This window comes from Jaculus jaculus, chromosome 18 (genome assembly GCF_020740685.1).
Source record: "Jaculus jaculus isolate mJacJac1 chromosome 18, mJacJac1.mat.Y.cur, whole genome shotgun sequence".
NCBI lineage: Eukaryota > Metazoa > Chordata > Mammalia > Rodentia > Dipodidae > Jaculus > Jaculus jaculus.
The window spans coordinates 46,846,999-46,856,333 of record NC_059119.1 but is presented as its reverse complement, the minus strand read 5'-3'; positions in this window follow the sequence as shown (position 1 = coordinate 46,856,333).

The window sequence follows — 9,335 nt, the reverse complement described above, 5'->3', positions numbered from 1 at the left end:
CAGAGAATTCACCCCTCTCTGTTTCCTCATTGAAAAGGCAACGTGACAGTCACCTCATACTGTCACTCCTAAGCCTTCCCACTGTAGCCCTCTGAACTGTGAGCCAAAAGAAACCCTTCCTCTCTTCAGTGGTTTTTTTTTGGGGGGGGGGTTCAGGCAGCGGGTCACATGATGAGACAAGTAACTAATATAGGGGAACAGTAGCAGCAGGAGCCTGCAGTAACTGCTTGTCACGTGTCATGAACCAGGAAGAAGAGAAACCTGGGTCCAAAGCAGTGCTGGGCTATAGCCTCCAAGACTTCCTCTTAGAGTCTTGTCTCAGCCAGCTAGAGCGCATGTCCCGAAGGTTCCACAACCCCACGAAACGGCACCACCAGCTGCATTCGAGTGTGTGAGCACGTCAGCCTATGAGAGTCACATTTCACATTTAACCCTTGACAGAGAGCTCCCTCTTCCTCCTTGGGGTTCAGGAGAGCCGACCCCCAGGCAAAGAGTGGGTGCAAGACTCAGCCTTGCCCAATCACGGCGTTCTGTCTTCTGGAATATATATGACTGGTTTAGTTAAGTGTGGATACATGAACCAAGCCTGGCTAATGAGCCTCAAGCCTAGGGTTTCCAGTGGGAGTCTTTAAGACAAATTCAACTCTCTCTCTACAGGGTATGAAGCTTGATAGAACACGTGTGTGCAGAGCTGACCCGGGGTGGGGGGGGCCATCTTTTTCCACCTGAGGGAAACCTCCCTGGCTATGAAGCCCATGGAAAGAAAAGCAGAACTGAGAGACGGGAAGACACGGGGAAGAGTAGAAGTCAGAGGAGAGAGCAAGTAAATTCTTGATTGCATGGTTGTTTGTTTGGTTTTTGGTTTTTGAAGTAGGGTCTCGTTCTAGCCCAGGCTGACCTGGAATTCACTCTGTAGTCTCAGGGTGGCCTCGAACTCACAGAGATCCTCCTACCTCTGCCCCCTTAATGCTGGGATTAAAGGCATGCCTGGCATAGCTTTGAATTTTTTTGTTTTTGTTTTTGTTTTTCAAGGTAAGGTCCCACTCTAGCCCAGACTGACCAGGAATTGACTCTGTAGTCTCAAGGTAGCCCTGAACTCACAGAGATCCTCCTACCTCTGCCTTCTGAGTGCTGGGATTGAAGGTGTGCGCTACCACGCCCTGCTTTGATTGCATAATTTAAGCACCTGGATCCACCAGAAAGGAGAGACATTCCTGAGCCTTCCACTCTTTGGAACCCCCTTCTCCCTCATTGGGGAGACTCCCCCGCCCCCCTTTTCCTTCTCCTTTTTCATCCATCAGTCGTCTCCTTAGGAATTTGCGCCACCATCGCCGATCCAGCCACTGTAGACTCTCGGGTCCTTTTGCTTTGTGTCGGCCCTCACCAACAGTGACCTTAGTAGTCAACACATGTACCCCTTGTGCAGCTGGCATACGTGGGTCCTGGAGAGTTGAACCTGGGTCCTTTGGCTTTGCAGGCAAATGCCTTAACCGCTAAGCCACCTCTCCAGCCCCGGCCTTTTTCATCTCTTATAGGCATGTCTTCCAAGTCTATATTTGAGCGTTTCTTTTTTTGCATAATCCAAGGACTCACAGGTGACGCCAAAGCCTTTTATTTTGCCATTCACCAAAATGGAGTCTCAATCCAAATGGGGGCTGGAGAGGTGGCTTGATGGGTTACATATGCGTCCTGTGCTGGCATGACAGCCTGAAACTGCCCGTGTTCAAGTCTCCAGAACCCATGTAAACACCTCCATGGTTCTGCAAAGGGGAGCAGAGGCCAGGGAATCAGCCAGACCCACAAAGAGCAGCAAGGTCCTGGACCAGTAAGAGATTCCCACTCAAACAATCGCAATGGAGTGCACGCCTAACATCCTGCTCTAGCCTAGCAGGAGGGCACTCCCTGCCACAGGGGAGCCATGGGGTGCCACAAGGGAACACAGACGTGAATGTGCTGCGCACACATTCATAGAAACAAAAATAAGAATACAAGGGTGACAGCGGGTGTGGTCTTGTGCATTTTGCTTCGTTTTTCCCTGAGTTTCTGTCTTAGGTTGCTGTTGCCTTCCTGACCCTGCTGAGCACATGTTTCCTCTGAAGTAGTTGTTGACCATGAACTTCTTTTTTTTTTTTTTTTTAATTTTTATTTTATTTATTTATTTGAGAGCGACAGACACAGAGAGAAAGACAGATAGAGGGAGAGAGAGAGAATGGGCACGCCAGGGCTTCCAGCCACTGCAAACGAACTCCAGACGCGTGCGCCCCCTTGTGCATCTGGCTAACGTGGGACCTGGGGAACCGAGCCTCGAACTGGGGTCCTTAGGCTTCACAGGCAAGTGCTTAACCGCTAAGCCATCTCTCCAGCCCACCATGAACTTCTTGGTTCAGACAAGTACTGTGCCAATCAGGACAGTGCCAGTCCTCAAGCAGCCAAGGAAGAAAAAGTGAACTCTCATTGAGCCAGCTTTCTGTCACTTGCGAGCGCGGAACCCACCTTCTTCCCTGCGTTGTCACCGTGAGCTCTGTAACAGCTCATCAAAGAGATACTGCATGTTGCGACCAGGGTCACATTGCTGGCAGAAATCACCCAACCAAGAGCAGCTTGTGGGGGGTAAAAAAAAAGAGGTTTATTTTGGCTTACAGGCTCGAGGGGGAAGCTCCACGGTGGCAGGGGAAAATGATGATATGAGCAGAGGGTGGACATCACCCCCTGGCCCACATCAGGTGGACCACAGCAACAGGAGAGTGTGCCAAACACCGGCAAGGGGACACTGGCTATAACGCCCATCAACCCGCTCGCAACAATACACTCCCTCCAGGAGGCGTTAATCCCCAAATCTCCTTCAGCTGGGAATTTAGCATGTAGAACACCTAAGTTATGGGGGACCCCTGAGTCAAACCACCACACCGTGGCTTCGGTGCCCAGCCTGGTCTATGGAGAGAGACATGAATGTGAATAAGGTTGTCTTTAGAACATGTAGAGAAGGGCCTTTAGGGTTCCTATGAGGACATGCATTCCTCTGCAGGACAGGAGCTCTTTCCTTGCTTTTTTTTTGGAGAAAAGATTTGCTCTAGTATGCTGTGGGATGGGACTTGGATAATGATAAGTAGGAATCAGTGTGGCAGGGTGTGGTCAGAAGGAGAAGCCCAATGGGCAACTCAGCAGACAGATATATACTGTGCACCGCATACAACACACACAACACATGTGCACTGGACCCACAAGAGGGTCTAGGAAAAGTCTGGAAGCAAGAAATGTTCATCACTTGATGGGTGTGGAGTAAGCTATGGTATATCCATGGGATAAAGTACTCAGTAAGAACAACAACAAAAATAAAAAAGAATAAAGCACTTAGTCCTACTGCAACATGGATAAACCTTAAAAACATTATGTTATGGGCTGCAGAGATGGCTTAGCGGTTAAGGCATTTGCCTGCAAAGCCAAAGGACCCAGGTTTGGTTCCTCAGGACCCACGTAAGCCAGATGCACAAGGGGGCGCATGCATCTGGAGTTAGTTTACAGTGGCTGAAGGCCCTGGTGCACCCATTCTCTCCCTCTCCCCCCCCCCATCTCTCTGCCTCTTTCTCTCTTTCAAATAAAGAAATATATTAAAAAACCAAACCATGTTATCCAGGCTTGGTGGCACAGGCCTTTAATACCAGTGCTCAGGAGGCAGAGGTAGGAGGATTGCTGTGAGTTCGAGGCTAGCCTGAGACTACATTGTGAATTCCAGGTCTGCGAGACCCTACCTTGAAACACTAAGAATAAAGTAAAGTAAAAATTGTTATTGGGTGAATTTTTTATGAAATGTATAGAGCAGATAAATCTACAGGCAGAAAATGTATTAGCTGTTACCTAGGGCTGGGAAAGGAGGGACACTGTGAGGTGACAGCTAAAGGTTGTAAGCAGGATTTCCCTTGGGAGAATGCAGCGTGCTGAAACTGATCACAGTGGCAGTCAGAGAAGCAAGGCAAGGAATATACTAAAAGCTACTGAATGGTCAACTTTAGATGAGTGGAATGTGTGGTATGCAAATGACTGCTTTTTTGGCATCTGCATGTGCAAGTTCATATGCATGTGGGTGTGGACGCACAGATGTTGGGGGCAAAAGATTAATGATGGATGTCTCTTTTAAAATATTTTATTTGGGCTGGAGAGATGGCTTAGCGGTTAAGTGCTTGCCTGTGAAGCCTAAGGACCCCGGTTCGAGGCTCGGTTCCCCAGGTCCCATGTTAGCCAGATGCACAAGGGGGCGCACGTGTCTGGAGTTCGTTTGCAGTGGCTGGAAGCCCTGGCGCGCCCATTCTCTCCCTCTCCCTCTATCTGTCTTTCTCTCTGTGTCTGTCGCTCTCAAATAAATAAATAAATAATGAACAAAAAATATTTTAAAAAATATTTTATTTATTTGAGAGACAGAGAGAGAAAGAGGTACACAGAGAAAAAGAGAGAATGGGCATGCCAGGGCCGCCAGCCACTGCAAACTAACTCAAGACGCATGTGCCCCCTTATGCATCTGTCTTGCGTGGGTCCTGGGGACTTGAACAGGGGTCTTTCGGCTTCGCAGGCAAACGCCTTAACCACTAAGCTATTTCCCCAGCCCTAGGTGTCTGTCTTGATCACTCTGCACTTTATTTACTGAGGCAGATCTCTCACTGGAACGCGAGCTTGGCAATTCAGCTATTCTAGCCAGGTAGCTTGCCCTCAGGATTACGTGTTTCTATCTCCCCAGTGCTGGGATCAGACAGGCATCAAACTCTGCTTGGCATTTATGTGGGTGTTGGGGATCCAAACTCAGGTCCTCACACTTTATCCACTGAGCTATCTCCCTGGCCTATGAATTATTCTTTTTTTCTTCAAGGGAAGGACTCACTGTAGTCCAGGCTTACCTGGAATTCACTATGTAGTCTCAGGGTGGCCTCGAACTCACAATGATCTTCCTACCCCTGCCTCCCAAGTGCTGGGCTCAAAGGCATGCGCCACCACACCTGGCTCATAAATCATTTCTTTTTTAAATATTTTATTTTTTATTGTTATTTATTTGAGAGACAGAGAGAGAAGGAGGGAGGGAAAAAGAAAGAATGGGCGTGCCAGGGCCTCCAGCCACTGCAAACGAACTCCAGATGCATGCGCCCCCTTGTGCATCTGGCTTACGTGGGTCCTGAGGAACCAAACCGGGGTCCTTTGGCTCTGCAGGCAAATGCCTTAAGTGCTAAGGCATCTCTCCAGCCCTAATTCTTTCTTAATAAAGTTGTTTCAAAACGAAAAACAAAAGTATTATGGCTCCTATGTGGTCTGCATGTGGAAGAGTGGGTGCATGGAGCAGTCTCTAGAACTCTTAGGGCACATTCTGTGATGGCTGCTGGCTCTCCAGGAGGCTGTAGTACCCCAGATGCAGGTAAGAGAGACCTTATTCGAGGCCAGCACTTGAATAAGCCCCCACATTGGATTTCCTATAGCCCTACATTTCCTTGATGGGACAAGGGTCCCAGCGGATGTGTTTATCGGCACTCACACTTTCTCTTCCTGGACTGTGTATTCTGAGTTTACAGGAGCTTGGAGTTTCCCATCTCAAAGATCTAGACCCTTCTAGGACCCTCTGACCTCTTCCCTAGGCCCATCCTCTGTTGGACAGACTGGGTTGGTTAGTGTGAAGTGTGGAGACATGGGCTAAATGTGCAAGCCTCTTAGAGGCGCAGGCAGAGCCGGGGGAAGAGAGCAAGGGAGCAACCTATGGAACTATGAGAAGTGGGCTGGAGCCCCATCTCCTCCCAAGCACCCTGCTACAGCATAGCCATCATGGGTGCTCTAACCTCCAGCGGATGGGTAGGAAGGTTGATCTGTCACAAGTGAGAGGCTAGGACACTCGGTAGTGTGAGTTCACGCTGTAGCAGCGACACTTTTTTTTTTTTAATTTTTTGTTCATCTTTTATTTATTTATTTGAGAGCGACAGACACAGAGAGAAAGACAGATAGAGGGAGAGAGAGAGAATGGGCGCGCCAGGGCTTCCAGCCTCTGCAAACGAACTCCAGACGCGTGCGCCCCCTTGTGCATCTGGCTAACGTGGGACCTGGGGAACCGAGCCTCGAACCGGGGTCCTTAGGCTTCACAGGCAAGCGCTTAACCGCTAGGCCATCTCTCCAGCCCAGCAGTGACACTTTTAAACTCTGGTTTTGTGGACTCTCCTGTCTTCTCTACCCTTCAGAGAGAAATATAGCAGAGCTTGGCTGCCCAGTGAGTGAGGGTGTGAGGTCTTCCAGGGCTGCGTTTACAGATTGGGAAAACAGATTCGTCGCTCCAGGCTAAACAGAAAAGCTGCCACCCGGCTGCCTGCAACCTTGAAGTTTAATGATCTCCCTCAACTAGGTCTCAGCTGAGCCCAAGGATTTGGGCACGTGAGGCACAGGCAGGAAATGAGTGTTCTATGAGCCGTACTGAAAAATCCCATGTCTCTCTGGACCTCTTGGCTTTCTTTTTTTAAGATATAATGGAATAGGGCATGGGGAGATGGCTTAACGGTTCAGGCGTTTGCCTGGGAAACCAAAGGACCCAGGTTCGATTCCCCATGGGCCCACGTAAGCCAGATGCACAAGGGGGCAGGTACGTCTGGAGTTTACTTACAGTGGCTAGAGGCCCTGGCGTGCCCATTCTCTCTCTGCCTGTCTCTCTTCTATCTCTCTCTGCTTGCAAATAAATAAATACATTTTCTAAAAAAAAGATACAATGTAATAGATTCTAATTGACGGGGAATTCCAGGAGTAGCTCAAAGGAAAGGCTGGAGCAGGTCATAGAGAATCGGTTCACACCTTTTCTACATCAGTCCGTGGTTCCTAAACCCTTGGGGTGAGATGCTTGTGCCATTAAGGATAGAGACCTGTAAGGCACATGACTAGTCCTTCAGGAAGTTGCTATCTGGTTATGTTAAAACACATGCACGGGGCTGGAGAGAGATGGTTTAGTGGTTAAGCGCTTGCCTGTGAAGCCTAAGGACCTCAGTTCGAGGCTCGGTTCCCCAGGTCCCACATTAGCCAGATGCACAAGGGGGCGCACGCATCTGGAGTTCGTTTGCAGCGGCTGGAAGCCCTGGCGCGCCCATTCTCTCTCTCTCCCTCTATCTGCCTTTCTCTCTGTGTCTGTCGCTCTCAAATAAATAAATTAATTGATTAAAAAAAAAAAAACACATGCACGCATGCACGCGGAAGCGGAGGTTCAATTTGAAGAGTTTTCAAAGAAAGTAATGATCTCGTGGAGTTTCTCAACCACAGCACAAATCACACTTGGAACGAGGCAACGTTTTGCTGTGTGCGCGCGCATTTGAGACGGGCTCTCACGTTGCATTGGATATTAGCACTTTCCATCCTTCCCTGTTATATGCCTGCGGTCCTCACCCTAAGTTGGGACAACCAAAAAATGTCTTCACACACTGCCCAATGCCACCCCCCTCCACGATGTCAACACCTCCACCCCCATGAGAGTCTGCTCTCCAAGCCCTGTCATTTGCTGTGTAATTGATGACTTGCAGACAAAGGCTCACGGTGGGAGGTGACTGTGGCTTCATGGGAGCACTTTAACTGGTCCCCAAGGGGTGAGGAGGAGCTAGAAAACTTAAGAGACGGCGCTGCGGGTGGGGAAGTAAGTGTGTTTTGAGTCAGAGAAATGGGGACAAAGTGACATACCCCATATGGTCATGCAGTTGTGAAATGCCAAAAGGTGCCCAGATGAGGGAATAAACCCATGACTGTGTGATGTAATCTCCCTCCGCTGGTCAAGCCATATCCCTTAACAGTGCTTACAACATTGGCTAAGCAGAAAGGGAGCCTTTTTTTTAAAAGCACAAAAGTATTTTGTGGGCTGGAGAGATGGTTCTGCGGTTAAGACACTTGTCTACAAAACAGGCTCAATTCCCCAGGATCCACGGAAAGCAAGATGCACAAAGTGGCACATGCATCTGGAGTTCATTTGCAGTGGCTGAAGGTCCTGACACGCCCATTCTCTCTCTCCCCTTCTCTCCCTCCCTCCCTCTCTCTCTCTCTCTCTTTCCCTCTCTCTCTCTCTCTCTCTCTCTCTCTCTCTCTCTCTCTCTCTCTCTCTTCCCTTTATTTCTCTTTGCTCCTGAGTCTCACTCTAGCCCAGGCTGACCTGGAATTCACTATGTAGTCTCAGGGTGGCCTTGAACTCATGGTGATCCTCCTACCTCTGTCTCCCCAGTGCTGAATTAAAGGCATGCACCACCATGCCTGGCTCTCCAATAAATAAAAATATTTTTATAAAGAGAGAGAGAGACAGAGAAGGAGCCTAGGGATGTGGCTCTGGTTGAAGATGCTTGCTTGCAAAGCCTGCCCACAAAGCAAGCCAGATGTGTGTGTGTGTGTGTGTGTGTGTGTGTGTGTGTGTGTGTGTGTGTTTGAAGTAGTTAAGAGTCTCTAGTATGCCCATCCACACACCTACATAGTTTTTAAAACTAGCATTTAAAAAGGAGGGAACCGGGCATGGTGGCGCACGCCTTTAATCCCAGCACTCAGGAGGCAGAAGTAGGAGGATCACCATGAGTTTGAGGCCACCCTGAGACTACATAGTGAATTCCAGATCAGCCTGGGCTAGAGTGAGATCCTATCTTGAAAAACAAAACAAAAAATAAAAAGATGAAGAGTCCATTCCAGCAGTCAGCTGACAGATCTTTAACATATAACAAGAACAAAAAGAAAGGCTTTATAAAATGGAGAGACACTGCTCTCACATGAGTCCTTGCATTTCTTTTTATTTTTGTGGAAAAGAAGCCAGAGCTCAGCTCTTACATCAATCAAAAACCATGCAGTAGCCGGGCGTGGTGGCGCACACCTTTAATCCCATCACTCGGGGAGGCAGAGGTAGGAGGATCACCGTGAGTTTAAGGCCACCCTGAGACTACGTTGTGAATTCTAGATCAGCCTGGGCTAGAGTGAGACTCTACCTCGAAAAAATAAAAAATTTAAAAAAAACCCAACCCCCATACAAATTGGGCTAGAGATATGGTTTAGTGATTAAGGTGCTTGCCTGCAAAGCCAAAGGAGCCAGGTTTGATTTCCCAGGACGCACGTAAGCCAGATGCACGAGGTGGCGCATGTGTCTGGAGTTTGTTTGCAATGACAGGCGGCCCTGGTGTGCCCATTCTCTCTCTGCCTCTCTCTCTCAGTAATGCAATTAATGCTGATTCTTGGCCCCTGTTATTAATAAGCAATATTCCCCTATGGATATATGAACTAATTAGGGTAGGAGGAAGTTTCCTTTCCTTAAAGAAATGAACATTTTGTTCTTTTATTATCTGCTGGCTTGTAATAGAATATGTTTTTTGTTTTTT